The sequence below is a fragment of the Chlorocebus sabaeus genome, chromosome 2, assembly GCF_047675955.1.
Source record: "Chlorocebus sabaeus isolate Y175 chromosome 2, mChlSab1.0.hap1, whole genome shotgun sequence".
NCBI lineage: Eukaryota > Metazoa > Chordata > Mammalia > Primates > Cercopithecidae > Chlorocebus > Chlorocebus sabaeus.
Genome location: NC_132905.1, coordinates 42935898 through 42952916, shown reverse-complemented (window position 1 = coordinate 42952916; position 17019 = coordinate 42935898). Strand labels below are relative to the sequence as shown.

Sequence of the window (17019 nt, the reverse complement as noted above, 5' to 3'; positions counted from 1 at the left end):
AAATGCAGAATACTTTTAACTCCTCAGAAGCTTCCATATGAACCAACATTGACTTGGCTATTAGAACTGTTAGTGGCTATTAGAACTGTTGGCTATTAGAACTGGGGCATCTGCAGAGGCTCCAAGGAATTCTGTGGCTGCCACCAGTCACCTCCCTGCCTCTGCCTCTATCACCTTCACATCGCTAGTATCCATTCCGTCTTCATCTTGCAGTTCATACCTGAGTTTCAAACATGTTTCAACTACCTGCAAGGCCTTTCTGCCTAAGCATCTCACAGACACCTAAAAGTGAACATGGCACCCACTGTCCACCTGCCACAATCATGCCATGACCGTTCCTGTCAAGCCAGCAGCCCAATTCCCATGGCTCCAGATGGCCCCAGCACCAGCACAGCTCCCAGCCTAGATGCTTGAGCGTTGTCTCAAATCTGTCCCTGTTCCTCTTCCTCACTCTCTGCCAACTCCACTTACCATATGGCATCCTCTGCTGACCAGTGACTGCCCGCCCTGGCTCTGGCCTCCAGCATCTCCTGCCATAGCACCCCCTGCCTGGACCACAGCAACAGCCTCCCATTTGGTCTCTTTTCTTCATTTCACTTCCTCTGGTCCATTCACTGAAGAACAAGCAGAATTATTTTTAAAAATGCAATTCCAATTGTTGTCACACCCCTTCTCCACATTCCTCATCTCCTGCAGAGTCAACCCAAATCCTGCAGCAAGGCTTCCACAGACCCTCGCGACACAGTGCCTGCACTCTCTCCCAACCTGCCTGCCACTCCCAGTCCATGAATGCTGTACATTTGTCCCTACCACGCTGTCAGTAGGCACTATCAATAGGCACTCCCATTTCAGCCCACCCCAGCCCCTTGGTAAGTCTCCACCCCCTCCTAGCAAATGTCAATTCTGTGAGGAGCTCCCCACTCCAAAAGCAATCTTCTCCCCTCCGCTTGAAGGTTCTCCAGTGATGGCACTCATCACACTATATATTAATTTCTGCTTACATGTCAGTCTCAGACACAAGACTGAGCAACTTGAGGGCAAGACCATGTCTTGTTTCTGTAACCCCAGCAACAGGCTCAGAGTCTTCAAATGCTTACTAAAGAAGAGTTAGTTAGCTAGTAGTTAGTTAGTTAATGCCTAAATAAATGGTTGGATGGATGGAGGGAGGTTTGGGTAGATGGAGGTTTCAGTGGAGGGAGCTAGGGGAGGGAGTTTTGGGTGGAAGCAGGTTTGCAGGGAGGGAACTGTGGGTGGGTGGGTGGATGGACGGATGGATGGATGGGTGGATGGATGGATGGGTGGGTGGATGGATGGATGGACGGACGAGTGAGTGGGGTCTACCCTCCATTCCTTTGTATACTACATTGCCCCCTCCTGCTGCACTAACTACGTCTCCATCAGGCATCTTCTCCTGGTGGCTTTTATAGCAGCAGGTGCTGTCTTTCCAAAGCCAGCCCAGGGACCACCAGAGTGCAAACATGCATATGGCAGGCATCTCTAATAAGACCCCAAAGGCAGAGGGAGCTCTGGGGCACAGCAGAGTGCCGCCTCTTGAGCTGCTTATGGGAGCTGTGACCCCAGCTGCTGGAAGAAGAAGGGGGCCTTTCCAGATGGGTATGTGAGCCGCAGAGGAGTCCCTAAAGGAAGTCCTCAGGACCAGAGGAATCATCATATCACTGTCTCCAGTTGGAAATTACCCTTGGAGGAAATGGGATAGAGGGAATGACACCCAGAAGAGGAGAGGCAAAGCAACTTCCCTGAACTTTTCATAGCCTGCAACTGCCAAGCAACCAGTGACACTGGAAGCCATGCTGAATAATGAGCAGGGAGCAGTGACTGTGTGCAGATCTATTATATTGAAAAATGGAAGGGAATTTTATTGACTACTAATTAAAATTTTATCCCCTTTCAGAGCATCTGGCAATACAGCACAAGCACTCATTACACGTACAGGACTCAAAATATATGGACAATCAGTGTATTTTTATCCTTTGAGAAATACTCAAAGGACATAATGCCCAGGTCCTGGGAAGCTTCCAGTGATTGGAAGACATTCTAGTGGTGTTTAAATGCCAATATCCAGAACGCCTTCAAAGGTCTGCACTTTTGTAGGTTGTCATTTTGTGCAGTACTATTTACTTATCTCTCATGACTTAAAAGCAAGAGTTACTTGAATTCTGGTTGAAGCTTTATTACAACAGCTATCAAGAGATATTTTTACGTTAAGGCCCTTCATTTTGTTGCCTGTTATCTTGAAAAATCAGAGAGGCAATAAGATGCCAGCAGAATAGATCTAAAGATGAAATATTTTCTAAGGAACCATTATGATATTATAAGTCAAGTTCCATCTAATTTAATATATGGTTCCGGTTTCTATTGGCCTTGGTTTAATAGTCACTCAAAGTGAAGGAAAATGGATAGAAAGAACAGACAAAGAGAGAAGAAATAGCTGCCATCAGGGTACTAACATGTGGCCATTTTACAGACATAGAAACCAAGATTCGGAGAAATTTTTAAACGGTAGCCCAAGGTCACACAGCTATTGAGTTGTAAGGCCAGAATGCGAGCCTAGACTTACCATATCTCCAAAGTGGGTGAGGAGGAGGATTTGCAAGAAGAAAGCAGTTGCAAAGCCCCCACAGAGCAGCATGGGCCCTGGGGTCTGGCTGAAGCAGAAGGGGTTGTGGGGGCAAGAAGCTTGTCTAACACTACAACCTGCCAGAGAACAAGGCCAGAGGCTCTGCCGTACAGCAGGGGAAACTGACACAGCTCTGACGCTGAAAGGAGATCTTGGAGCTTTGAAAGAGAAAGGCCTCCCTGCCGAGAAGACAACACCTCTGTGGTCTGGGGCCGGAAGTCCCATTGCCTCTGTGGTGGAAAAGTACAAACTGAAAATCCAGGTTAAGGTAGACCTAGATCTGCAGTCTCCAGGCACCTGATAAACACAAACTTACATCCTGCCTGGAGGTATTTTCAACACAAACCACAAAGAATCCCCACAGATAAACTTGAAACACTGGCATCCCAGGTGATGCTGGCACTGCTGGTCAAAGACCACACCAACAGGCACAGCTGACATCACCTCCGAGAGCCTGCTGTGTGCCATACATCATGTGAATTAATTAACAAGTGGGCGTTCACTTAGCCGAGTCCTTACCAGAACTTCAAAGCAGATGATACTCTTCCCACCAGGATATGCTGCCTTAGAGAAGACAGTGTGGTTTGCCATAGCAGGATAAACACAGGCCCTGGAGCCAGAGATCCCAGGGGCGTGTGCAGGCCACTCAGCAGGCAGAGAGTGCTCCACGCCACTCTCTCCAGGTTCTCAAGTGAGCATCTGGCATGAAGGTCATCAGTAAATGTTTAGGGAAGGAAATTAGCCAAATAATTAATGCAAGAATAACATATAACAGACACATATGTAACGTAAGGCTACAGAGACTTGAAACTAAAATGATAAGAAAAACCTATTGTGGCAATGCTAATATCAGACAAGAAGCAGTAATACAGATAAGGGACATTCTAGAATGACAGAAGGTGACAACCAAACAGAAATGCAATGTTCTAAACTTGTGGCATGAAATCACGTGCATCCTAAGCAAAACCTGGCAGAACCAAAAGGAGCAGTAGACAAGTCCATGACCATAGTGGTAGATTCAAACCTCTCTCTATATATAACTGACAGAACAAGAAGGGAAAAATCAGCAGAGATCTAGGAGAAACAACACAATGACTCAGCTTGACCTGAATCCCAACAACTGCAGAGTGTGCATTGCTTCCAAGAGCACTTGGAGCATTCGCAACACTCAACAAAGTTCAAAGGACCAAAGTCATACAGAGGACATACACCATGGAACTAAGCTAGAAATCATTTAAAAATAACTAGAAAATCCCCATATGTTTGGATATTATGCAATACACTTCTAAATAACATGAGTCGATACATCTTTTCAGCCAAATTTCTCTTGTAAGCATTTGTACTAACCTCAACTCTCATGTTTAAGAAATTCCATTTCCCCACATCTCTGTCACTGCTTGATATGGTTTGGCTCAGTGGCCTCACCAAAATGTCATCTCAAATTGTAATCCCTGCTTGTTGAGGGACGGACCTGCTGTTCTGGTGATAGTGAGTGAGTTCTCACAAGATCTGATGGTTTAAAAGTGTGGGATTTTCTCGCTCTCTCTCTTGCCACCTTGTGAAGAAAGTGCCTGCTTCCTCTTTGCCTTCAACTATGACTGTAAGTTTTCTGAGGCTTCCCCAGCCATGCAGAACTGTGAGTCAATTAAACCTCTTTTCTTTATAAATTACCCAGTCTCAGGTATTCCTTATAGCAGTGTGAAAATGGTCTAATACAGGAAATTGGTACCAAAAGTGGGGCACTACTATAAAGATAACCTGAAAATGTGGAAGCAACTTTAGAACTGGGTAATGGGCAGAGGTTGGAATAGTTTGGAGGGCTCAGAAGAAGACAGAATGATGTGGGAAAATTTGGAACTTTCTAGAGACTTGTTTGGACCAAACTGTTGATAGTGATAGGGACAATGAAGTCCAGGCTGAGGTGGTCGCAGGTGGAGATGAGAAACTTATTGGAAACTGGAGCAAAGTTCATTCTTTCTATGCTTTAGTAAAGAGACTGGCAGCATTTTGCCGCTACCCTAGAGATCTGTGGAACTTTGAACTTGAGAGAGAAGATTTAGGGTATATGGCAGAAAACATTTCTAGGCAGCAAAGCATTCAATAAGGGACCTGGCTGATTCTGAAAGCATTTAGTCATACACATTCACACAAAGATGGTTTGAAATTGGAACTTACACTTAAAAGGGAAGCAGAGCCTAAAAGTTTAGAAAATTTGCAGCCTGACCACGTGGTAGAAAAAAAAAAAAAAAAAAAAAAAAAAAAACAAAACATTTTCTGGGTAGAAATTCAAGCTGGCTGCAGAAATTTGCCTAAGTAACAAGGACCTGAATGTTAATAGCCAAGACAATGGGGAAAATGTCTCCAGGGCATTTCAAAGTTCTTCATAGCAGCCCCTCTCATCACAGGCCTGGAGGCCTAGAAGGAAAAAATGGTTTGTGGACAGGCCCCAGGCCCTGCTAATCTGTGCAGCCTTGGGACATGGCATCCCAAGTCCCAGCTGCTCCAGCTCTAGCCATGGCTAAAAGGGGCCAAGGTACACATTGGGCCATGGTTTCAAAAAGTGCAAGCCCCAAGCCTTGGAAACTTCCATGTGGTGTTGGACCTGCAGGTGCACAGAAGACAAGAGTTGAAATTTGGAGCCTCTGCCTATGTTTCAGAGGGTGTACAGAAATGCCTAGATGTCCAGACAGAAGTCTGCTGCAGGGGTGGAGCCCTCATGGAGAACTTCTGCTAGGGCAGTATGGAAGGGAAATTTGGGGTTGGAGCCCCCACAAGGAGTCCCCACTGGAGCACTGCCTAGTGGAGCTGTGAGAAGAGATCTGATGGTTTTATAAGGGGATCCCTACTTCGTTCACTCACTCTTGGCTGTCACCATGTAAGATGTGCCTTTGTTTCTTCTTCAACTTCTGCCATGATTGTAAGTTTCCTGAGGCCTTCCCAGCCATTTGGAACTGTGAGTCAATTAAACCTCTTTTCTTTATAAATGATCTAGTCTTAAGCACACAGTTCTGGAGACTGGGAAGCCATGGCACTGGCATCTTGTGGGGATCTCCCTGCTACAGTTTCACATAGCAGAGGGCATCATGAGGAGACAGTACAAGATTGTGCCAGATCAGGTCTTTCTTCCTTTTCTTATAAAGCCACTGGTCCCATCATGGGGTCCCCACCCAAATGACCTTTTATAACCACAATCACCTCCCAAAGACCCTACCTCCAATAAACATAAGGATTTGGGGACTAAGTTTCCAACACCTGAAGTTTGGGGAACATATTCAAACCATAGCAGTCCCATATCCTGAAAGACTCCTTCTGGCCCAAGTCTCAGGTGTATGAGTACAGCCAGCCCTGCAGGTGTGAGAAGTTGTTTCCCTGACCCATAATATGGGAAACCCAGGCATGGATGCATGTGTGGTGTCAGGTGAGCTCTACAGGGTCAGATGTAGGAGGGGGTTTTGCTGTGGTGTGTGAGGGCATGTGACATCTCCACAGTGGGATAACCAGATATGGAGTCACAGATGTTCATGTCCCTGGCCCAGCTCCTGCCCTCAGGAAACACAGAGTGGGAAGGGAGACAGAAATCACACAGGAAAGGCGATAACAAGGTAGAAGACAGGTGTCCTTAAAGTGTAGGCACAGAGAAGGGTCTAGGGTCATCCATAGGAGAGTTTCTCCCTCTGAAAGAATCAAGGGCATCTGGTAGAGAAGCTGAGCCTCAAAAGGCGTTGGTCAGGAACATGGGGATAGAAGGGAGCAGAAGGCGTGGATGGAGGGAGCATGTGTGCATAGGTGTACAGGTGGGCACACATTAGCATATGTGCTGGTTATCTCCTGCTACAAAATAGATTACCCCAAGCCTATTGGCTTAGCACTCCAAGCATGTACTATCTCACACAGCATCTGAGGGCAGGGGTTGGGTGTGGCTTAGTTGGGTGTTGAGTTTCTGACTTGGGGTCTCTCACAGGTTGGTGGTCAAGGTGCAGCTGGGACTGTGGTCATGGAAGGCTTGACTGAGCAGGAGAACCCACATCCATGGCGACTCACTCACAGAGCTATAGACAGATAATCTCAGCGCCTTGCCTCTTGGACCTCTCTGTACAGTGGTGGATCAGATGGGAACTGATCAGCACATGCTGCAAGGAAGCCTCCTGGCATGGGAAGGAAGGGCTGGAAAGAGAGACAGGGAGTTGTCGTCACTCCCACTCCGAGCCAGAAGTGGTGTCAGCTCCCACCAGCCACACTGGGCACTGAGGAGAGTCCCTGAAGAATCTGGCCCCATTTGTGGAAACGTCAGCCCTCAGCTAAAGGCCTCTCTTACTTGTTCCACTAACAATGTTTAAAAGTCAGACCCAAATGGATCCAACCATTTCCAAATAACTTCATTGCATCCCAGAACAAAGCTAAAAAATATTTTAGAAATACATAAGTGCCCAGCACCCAACAAGGTAAAATTCCCAATCTATGACTGCCAATCAAAAATTACCAAGCACATAAAGAAACAGGAAAATATGACCTATAACAAACATCAAAAACTACAAAATACTTAGTGATAAATCTGGGGGAAAAAAGGTGGCGATGACCCATTGATTCTCCTCCCAGGTGTTCTGAGGAAACACACAGGGATGTTCTTCAGGTGTTGTGATAGCATTCAAGACAACCCGCATGCCACCATCTGAAGGAGCGAGTAACTGAATGTCAAAGGCACATAAAAACACTAACAGCTGACTGGGAACAATGGCTCATGCCTGTAATCCCAGCACTTTGGGAGGCTGAGGCAGGTGGATTGCCTGTGCTCAGGAGTTTGAGACCACCCAGGGCAACATGGTGAAACCCCGTCTCTACTAAAAATACAAAAAGATTAACCAGATGTGGTGGCACACACCTGTAGTCCAGCTACTTGGGAGGCTGAGGCAGGAGATCACTTGAGCCCCAAAGGTAAAGGTTGCAGTGAGCCGAGATTGTGCCACTGCACTCCAGCTTGGGTTACAGGAGAAAAAAAGAAAAAAGACTAACAGCTACACAAAGCAATGCCAGAGGCCCAGGAAGGACCGTGGTTAATCCAAAGAGCATCAGGCTGAGAGCAGAGGTAAGAAATAGGAGATGGGTAGTACACTTGCATTCGTTGAAAACACACAGACAGATCCTCACATCTCACAGTTTCAGAGTGGAAATGTGTGGGGTGGGCTGGGGATGGTGACGTGGGAGGAGTGGAGCTGGGGGCAGACAGACTCCATGGAGCAATGACACAGAGGCACTGCCAGCTCTGCAATGCCCAGCAGGCTCCACACCCCCGGGGTCCCTCTCCACATGCACAAGGTCACTGACGATCCATCTTGAGGGTCCTCTGACCCTCAAGGGATGAGAAGATGGCAAGAGATACTGACAGGTGAGTTTATAAATGTGTTTTGGTCTGAACAATGAGAACACTAGGACACAGGAAGGGGAACATCACAGGAAGTGCCTGGTGTGGGGTGAGGGGAGGAGTGAGGAGGAATAGCATTAGGAGATATACCTAATGTAAATGACGAGTTAATGGATGCAGCACACCAACATGGCACATGTATACGTATGTAACAAACCGGCATGTTGTGCACATCTACCCTAGAACTTAAAGTATAATAAAATAAATAAATAAATAAATGTGTTTTGGTCACAATAGCTAAATTTTAAATAACGCAGAATTATTGACACATAACAGACATCGGACTCTCTGTGCCTCCCAGGAGGAGATGAAGGTCAGTCTTTATCAGCTCTGTCCTGTGCATGCACACACCACACCTGCCTGCAGAAAAAACATCTAGAAGAGGTTGAGGCTCTCCATCTCCCACGCTTCTTCATGCCACAAGCATTGCCGGGCACTTCCTGTGTGCACAGCACCCCTTCCAGATCCATCCCCCTTCAGTCTGGCTACAGAGAATGGCTCAGGATCTTGTGAGGGCTATAAGGGATCCACCATGGAAGCCCCGGGGGAAGGCTCCCCTCTCACGCACTCCTCCACGTAGCTGGTTTGAGTCCACGTGTGTCAGACGCTGAGCTTGATGCCCACTCGGTGAGGAACAAGATAACCCAGACATGCTTTATGTCTGGCAGCCTGTGAAGGATGCTTTGGACAACGCTCTAGATTGAGCCACAGTGGGCAAAAACCAGTCAGCTGAGCTCCAAGATGTCCCTTGGGCCATGGGCAGATTAGCACTGCCTGGGAGTACCTTCCCCAGACCCCTCGGGCACAGAGATACCAACTCAGGCCGCTTCTGCTGGTACCCTATTTGCCAGCCTGCCCATGCCAGTGTCACTCATGGAGTCTCTCTCTGAGGCATCAAGTCCTCCCAGTGCCAGAGCCAGGTCTGTCCAGAGCAGGAGGTGGATCAGCTACCTCTGCCCACCAGGCAGGAGCCAGAGGATAGACTTCGAGTGGGAGTTTCAGCTACCCCAAAACTCAGCCACTTAAATTAACGGTCACTTTATTTGCCAGGATTCTGCAAGCAGGGCTGGGCTCTGCTGGGGACATCTCCTGCTGGCCTGGCCAGCAGCCAGGCACATGCTGCATGGAGCCGAAGGGTCAGTGGGGCCAGGCTCAGCTGGGAGGCTGGGGCAGCTGCACCTCACTTTCTCCACAAGTCTTGGGGTTCAGCACACTATGTGGCAGCTCAGGCTCCCCCAGTGCAAAAGCAGAAGCTTAGGCCTCCTCGAGCTTAGGCCTGGAACTGGCACACTTCCCTGTCACTCCCTCTTGCTTCATTGGTTACAGTGAGTCACAGGACAGGGCACCCCGAAGCAGAGATACCAGGAGCCTTGCTTGCTGGTGACCAAAAAGTGACAAACTCCAGCAGAACATGCCCCTAAACTTGGAGCATCCCTGCTCCCTCCTACCTGCCCCTGCTCCCCCACTGTGGCTGCATCCTGGTCCCCCAGCAGAATCCCATTCCCCTTTGGGCAGAACCTCTGCCCTAAACTTCAGGCCACTCCCTAATGGTCCACCAGGTCTTGCCAACCCTCTCCTCCCAGGGGATGGTGGCTGTGGCCAGACTGAGTCTCAGAGCGGCTTGGTTCCTACCGGCCTGAAAATGCCTGAGTCTCACTGCTGCTAAACCCCTGTTCCCCGCCGTGCCCACACACCCTGCCCCCCAACACACACAGAGGAGGAAGTGCTGATGCGGTTGGCCAGGGTCAGGTATTCATGAGGTCCATGTGACTAGTGGGCAGGGCTCCCATGCCTTCAAACTCACCATCCTGTCATGACTCTAAGGTTCCACTTTTGCTTCTCGGTCATCGCGTCTTCATTCCGCCCACCCACCAAGCTGAGAAAACCTGTCCTGAGATTCGCATTGGGTTTGAGGTAGATCCTGCTTGGGCCTCCAGTGTCAGCTACGTTTCCAACTTATCCGCCTCCAGTGGCCCTGCGTGAGGAAACAGTGGGGGTGTCTGCAACCCTTTCTTACCACCATGCCCTGAAGAACCTCTCCTGAAGAAAGGTGGTTGACATTTAATACTCAGAGTTCACAGAAAGCACATATCTCTCAGCTGATTATTTTAAATGCAATCATGCACTGCATGATGACCTTTTGGTCAACAACAGACCACACATAGGATGGTGGTCCCATAGATTATAATATGGTATTTCTACTGTACCTTTTCTATGTTCAGATATGCCTAGATACACAAATACTGACCATTTTGTTACAGTTACCCACAAGAATCAGTACAGGGACATGCTGTACAGATTTGCAGCGTGGGAGCAATAGGTCGTACCATACAGCCTAGGTGTGCAGTAGGCTCTGCCATCCAGGTTTGTGTAAGTAACTTCAATGTTCATACAATAACAAAATCACCTAAGGACACATTTCTCAGAACATATCTGTCATTGAGTGATTTATGTCTGTACTTTTTTTCTGAAACAATTTTTATTAAGACATAATTCACATACTGTGGAATTCACCCTTTCAAAGTATAAAATTCAGTGGGTCTTAGTATATTTACAAGGTTGTACAACTATCTAATTCTAGAACATTTTCATGAAAGAAATCCCATCCTCATTAGCAGTCACTCCTCCGTCTCCAGCCCTGGTGACCAGCAATCCACTGTCGGTATCTATGGATTTGCATATCAGAGGAATTCCACAATAACTAAGCCTTTTGCATCAGGCTTACTTATCTTAGCATCAAGAGTTATTCATGCTGGTGCATAAGTCAGTACTTTGTTCCATTTTATGGCTGGGTATTTCCTCCTATGGCTATTACACATGCTGTTGATCCATTCACCAGATGAACACCTGAGTCGGAGCTGTCCCACCTCTTGGTTACTATGAACAATGCTGCTATGAACGTTCACGTACAAGGTTTTGTGTGAATGCACATTTTCCATTCTCTTAGATGCATACGTAGAAGTGGACTTGCTGGATGGGCTTAACTTCTTGGGGAACCGCCAAACTCTTTTCCAAAGTGGCTGCACCACTCTCATTCCCAGCAGCAGTGTCCAAGGGCCCTGATTGTCCTACATCCTCAGCAATGCTTGTTACCATCCATCTTTCATATCATAGTTCTCCTAGCAGGCCTCACGGAATTACAGGGAACATTTTATTTTTACATCCCAAAAATTCAGTACACAAGTTTTAACAAAATTATGGGCCAAAAAAGTCTAAAGCCACTTTCCAAGTACAATTAGTAGAATATGTGAATCACATGTGATGTTTACTACGACATGATTTCTCTACCCCGCAAACTGTTCTCCAACGCGGCCCTGACACTGCTCCACTGAGAGGGCCCTCCTCCCTGGACCTACCGACCAATGGACAGAGGTGACGTGATGTGACTTTGAGACACATCCTAAGGCGAGGCAGCTCCACCTGTTCTCTGCAGCCCTCACTCCTGGAGCCCTGGCCATGTCAGAAGTCCCGCTGTGATGAGCTGCCACACACAGAGCCCCCGAGAGGGTGCTGGGGGATGACGTGGCCTCCCGCTACCAGACTTGGGCTCTCCCAGCTGAGGCCCCAACACTGTGGAGCAAAGTCCAGCCAGCCCCTGTGCCCTCCCCAGCCCAGACTCACAGAAGCTGTGAGCACAACAAAATGGCCATCCTGGGCCCCTCGGTGTGGAGTCAGCCTTCACACAGTGACACTACGCAGCCGCAGTGCTGATTGCCCTGCACAGGGCTGCTCCAAGGGCAGAGCAGTCACCCCTTGTGGCCCTTGCACAGCTGTGCTGAAGTCATGTGCTGGTGACCACGTGCCAAACATGGGACATCACAGCCCCACAGATTCTCCCTCACCAGGAGGCACAATCTCGCATTTCAGTTACGTTTGGGGGACTTGTTCAGGGATCTTAATTATAAATAAGCACTTTATCGTGTCTTAGATACATTTTGGGGACTTGCATGGAGGGTTTGGGGCAACAAGCAATGCATTATCATTTTTCCCATTTAAAGTAATGGGAGCAGGCTCCCAGTTTGTGCTGTCAGACAGGAAGTCTCATTTTAGCAGCAAATTGCAAGCCATGCCTGGACTGGCCTCTGCCCAACCTGTGTGGGTGACACCGTCAGGACCCCACATGGAGGCACACCGTCAGCATCGAGCTGTCCTCAGCCCAGGATCTTACGCCCTCTGACCCCATCAGACAACATCAAAAATCCCCTCGAGGCACCACCCTTCTGCTGGAGGGAGCCCCCGCTCCTGCCCCAGGCACAGGGTGCTTCGAGAATCTGCCTGCTAAGCCTGAACATGCCACAGCCATGGGCATGCCCCAGGCCAGTTCCTCCTGCTTCCACCCTCCTCCCTACCCCTCCTGGAGTCCGGGCTCCCCAGCTGCCCCTCATGACCCAAGTGTCCATGAGGAGATGCCAGAGGGAAGGGAGTGTGGCCGGATGTGCAGCAAGGGCGGGTAGACCAGAGGGTGTCAGTGGCTCCTAACTCCCATTCATTGCCTGTCCTTGCCAAGCCCTCCTTCCAGAGGCTCCTGCTGTGAACAGAAGGAGAAGAAGCGGGGTACAGGAGAGGAGCCGGGAGGTGGGATGGGGGAGGCACAGCAAGGCTCTGAGATATTTCTCAGGGGAGCAAGTGCAGCCCTAAGCAAGGCAGGTCATTCTGGGCTGGGGCAGGTCACACTGGAATCAATGAGATAAATGGGAGGCCTTTCACCAGGAGCCCTTGGCACATAGCAGCTACAGGGTTCCTCTCATGATGCAGCAGGGGAGCAGAGTGGGGCTCTCCATCAGCCCCTGCAACTAACGGCTCTCTTGGATACTTAGAGAAGAGCGAGCAGAACCAGGCCGAGCCCACGTAAGTCCACTCCACCCTGAAACACACACACGCACCCCCACAGTGGCCCTGGAAACCACCGACACATTCCTCACCTGGTCACTCACCTACAGCCCTCGTTCCTCCAGCAGGACACAGCAGTCGGGCATTAAGGCCATCTGAGGTCAGGAGAGGCAGCTCGTGTTGGAAGGAAAGGGAGGTGGCCCCTCATTAGGCATGGGCAGTGTGGAGCCAGGACACTTGGTGGGAAGCAAAGCTGGGATATCTCTCCCTGAAGTGCCCAGGCGGCAGTGGGGCTAGGGCCCTTGGGTCTGCTCCCTATGGTCTGGAAACATAATTGCTTTTTCCCCATAGTGACTACCAGCAGCATCCCCAAGAGAAGGGGGAGGGTGGCAATCAGCTCCCACCATGGGGACCAGGAAGAGGAGAGGCTTCTGCTGCCTCCTGGCTGCCCTCCAGCTTGGCCTGTGCACCCTGTGAGGAGGGATGGGGGGTCCTGACTCCATTTCCTCTCCTACTTCTCACTCTTTAGAGCTAGGGAGCAGCTGGTTGGGGGCCAGGGCACTCAGGCTCTGAGGTCAGGCTGCCCAGGCGGTGCGGGTGCCCAGGGCCTGAGCCTGCTGGGAGGTGGCAGGGGGGTGGTGTATGGGAACAAGGCTCAGCAGAGCCTGTGTTCAGCACACACAGGCTTCCTCCCTCAAAGTGGGGTAAGACAGCAGCTTCTGAGGGAGGCCAAGCACCCTGGTTCCCGTGCTGGGGACTGTGTGTAAAACCATCCAGGCTGGAGGTGCTGCTGCACCTGTGCAATGCCTGTGCAACACCAGGACAGTGCTTGTGGGCAAGGGCTGTGCCCAGGGCGTGGAACCGCTGTCCTCGCTGCCCCCACTGACTGACACACGATAGATGAAACAAAAACAGTGCTCACTGGAGCATGCTGGGCGAGTCACCCCTGAGCGAGGCAACGCAGACACACAGAGATGGTGACCTGATCACTGGGGTTGCAGGGAGAGCCTCGGCCCCCAGACTCAGGGACCAGACAGCTCCACCGGCCGGGCATGTGAACCCCACAGGCTGCGGGGGAGGCCAGCCTCTGTGGAGGTGCTCCTCCTGGGGTCAGGCTGCCGTGTCTTCTTTGCTGTCCTCTGGAGGGACAGCTGAGCAGGAAGGAAGAGTGCAAGGAGACAGGGACTGCTGGGGCCACCGCCATTGCTGGGTGTCCTGATCCTACTTCTTCCTGACACCCCTGGCCCTGTCTGGTCATGGCAGGAAGGCCTGGTCCAAGGGAGCATATCCCCGACCCCAGGGGTACTAAGGCTGCCTTGCCCTCTGCTCAATGACTTCAGCACACTAGCTCCATCGGAATGTCTCTGTTGGAGGAAGGGACGCCTGACTGTTCAAGTCTCCAAATGAGAAAGAAAACATTGCTGTAGGAGGCCACCACGGCCAATCATTTCCTTTCCAAAGGAAGCCAAAAACACATACAAAGCCACAGCCTCCCCATGCCCACCGTGTCTGGCACCACCCGGACTCTGCCCTCTCTTCAGGGCCCTGTCTCATGCCGCACGCTGGGTCAGCTCCCCCTACTCAAACCTTCGCCTACACCATGTGCCCTCACCCCAGGAGGGGTTACGCAAGGGAGGGCAGAGGGTGGAGAACAGTTACGCACCCCCAATTCCTGAGCCAGGGACTGCCCAGACAGGGGTTCACATGGCCGCTCAGAGACTTTCTCCTCACTCCTGCCCAGCATGCCACAGGGAAGAGCAAGACAGCATCGAAGCCTTCACAAGTGGGGGTTCCCGAAAGTTTGCCCAGGCCTTTGAGAAGGATCCTAAGCCTGAGTGTGAGAATGCGGCACGAGAACGGTTTCCTTTTGTGTTCTCGAATAAATGGCTCGGGTGAAAGCTTTCTGTCTGATATCCACCTGTTAGAGTTCAAAACCTCTTGCTTTCTACCTGATAAAATCAGTTTATGCATACGTTTGGGGCCTGGCAGTGAGAAAGGAGAATGTCCTGCTATCTGGGCACAAGGACCCCAGAGCACCCTCTAGACTCCCTGCTGCAGCCTACCCCAAAAGGCCTCACAGAGAAGAAAGCAAGCCTGGGTCTCCAATTCAAGGTCAGTGTGGGGTCACTGCTCTTGCATCTGGTGCCACCCTTGCACCCGCTGCTCTTCCTTCTTCCTGCTCGCCCTGGGCCTCAATACCCTCAATCTCCTAGAAGCCCCCTGGACACAGGTGGAGGCCTCCCATTCAAACATGACAGGCCTTCTCCAGCAACCTGTGCTTCAGACGCCTATTTCAGAGAAAGGCCACTGGCATCATTTGTGCTGGAATGTAAATGACTGACTCGCTCCCTGATGCGTGGCTGCTTTCTAAGAGGAGGGCACTCCAGTCTGTGGCTCAGCACGTACTTGTCTCTCTTCCCTCCCAGGCCAGCAAATGAGTTCTAAAGGGAATGAACCTCTTGCCACAAAAAGGACTGGAAGCAGGTGGTCAGCAAGCCAGCACAAGATTACAATCAATTTCTGGAAGGCAGAATCAGATGGAAACGTGTTGGTAACAAAACAGGGCGGCAGCTGCATCCCAAAATACAGGCAGGTGGGCAAGTCTACCTGGAAGGACCCAGAGAGGCCTGGGCTCAACCACAGGGAGGGGACATTTGGGAAGCATCATTGGGAAACAGCAGCAGGACACACCAAGGAAGGCGGACCCACCTCCTGCCCCTTAAGCAGGAAAGTCAAGGAGACTGGCCTGTCTCATCAGGCCCCAACAGACAGCATGTTCCTTCCTGCTCAGAGCAGCTCCTGGACCTGGGGCAACCAAAAGCAAAGTGAGACCTTCCCAAGTCCAGGCGAGGACTCTCTCTCCCTCACCTGGCTCTCCCTCGCTGTGACTGCTGACCAGCAAAACGGGTTACGCCAGAAAGAGCCCCACCCAGCCAGGGCTCAGAGCTCAGGCCTCCTGCTTCACCTGCCCAGGAGGGACCAGCCAGCCTGGCCCAACCTTCAGCTGCCCCATGTCCAGAGCATGCCTGGGATGTGACCAGAACACAACTGATGTCATGGGAAACAAAGAGCACCCCATGCATAAGGGGTCCCAGCACTGACGGTATGACGCAAGCAAATAAAGTCAATGGATGACACAGCACCCTGCAGGAACATGAGCTTCCTGCATCCTCAGCTCCTCCTCCTCCATCCCCAAGACACACACCTGGGGCCTGGAAATCCTGGTGAGGAGGAATCTCTTAGGTGGCAATTTCTACACCCCAGCCTGATTCAGAGCTGAATCCATTTAATCCTCATTCCAACTCTATGCAGTAGGGATCATCACCCTCCTTTTACAGACGTGGGAACCAAGGCACTGCTCAGTACTGCCTGGAAACAGCACACTGTTCATGCTTTAGTCATTTCCTAAATGTATAGACAGTAAACATCATTGTTTGGGGTTACAGTTCTAAGGGTTTTGAGGACTGTATGCAGTCACACAACCACCACCACAATCAAGATTCATAACGGTCTCATCACCCCAAAACAATCCCTCATGCCGTTCCTCTGTGGTCAGCCTCACCCCCATCCCAGTGCCTGGCTGCTGCTGTTCTGTTCTGTGTGCAAATATCAACAACACATTTGTTTGGTTGTTTTGTTGTTTGTTTTTTGAGACAGGGTCTTGCTCTGTTACCCAGGCTAGAGTGCAGTGGTGTGATCTTGATTCACTGCAGCCTCAACCTCCCAGGCTCAAATGATCCTCCTACCTCAGCCTCCTGAGGAGCTGGGACTACAGGTGCATGCCACTATCCCTGGCTTATTTGTGTTTTCTATTTTTTGTAGAGACTGAATCTCACTTTGTTGCCCAGGCTGCTCTTGAAATCCTGGCCTCAAGTGATCCTCCCAACTCAGCCTCCCAAAGTACTGGGATTACAGGTGTAAGCAACCACACCCCACCAACAACACATTTTTAAAGACAAGTCTGTTGGTGTCCAGGACTTCACCCCTCTCCCAAAGCCATGCCCCCTAGAATTCAGGGGCAATGTGAATTAAGACTGAAAACATGTGAGTGACCAAACCTTAGAAACATTTATGACATGTCTCCCACATAACTGGAGTCAAAAGGTACCCGGCCAAGCCTGGCTTGAATAGA

At 50.3% G+C, this 17019-nt stretch overlaps 1 protein-coding gene across 11 annotated transcripts in view; it reads right to left on the bottom strand.

Annotated features, from left to right (window-relative positions):
• The window catches only part of LOC103247048 (adipocyte plasma membrane-associated protein), a 153341-nt gene that overhangs the window by 50413 nt on the left and 85909 nt on the right, over window positions 1-17019 (bottom strand). For 2 of the 11 annotated variants that reach the window (XR_012089935.1, XR_012089936.1), the window contains exon 9: window positions 472-614. The exons of the other annotated variants lie outside the window; for them this stretch is intronic. The gene's annotated coding sequence lies outside the window, so the exon portion shown is untranslated. The remainder of the gene's footprint in view (window positions 1-471; window positions 615-17019) is intronic. 11 annotated transcript variants of the gene reach the window in all.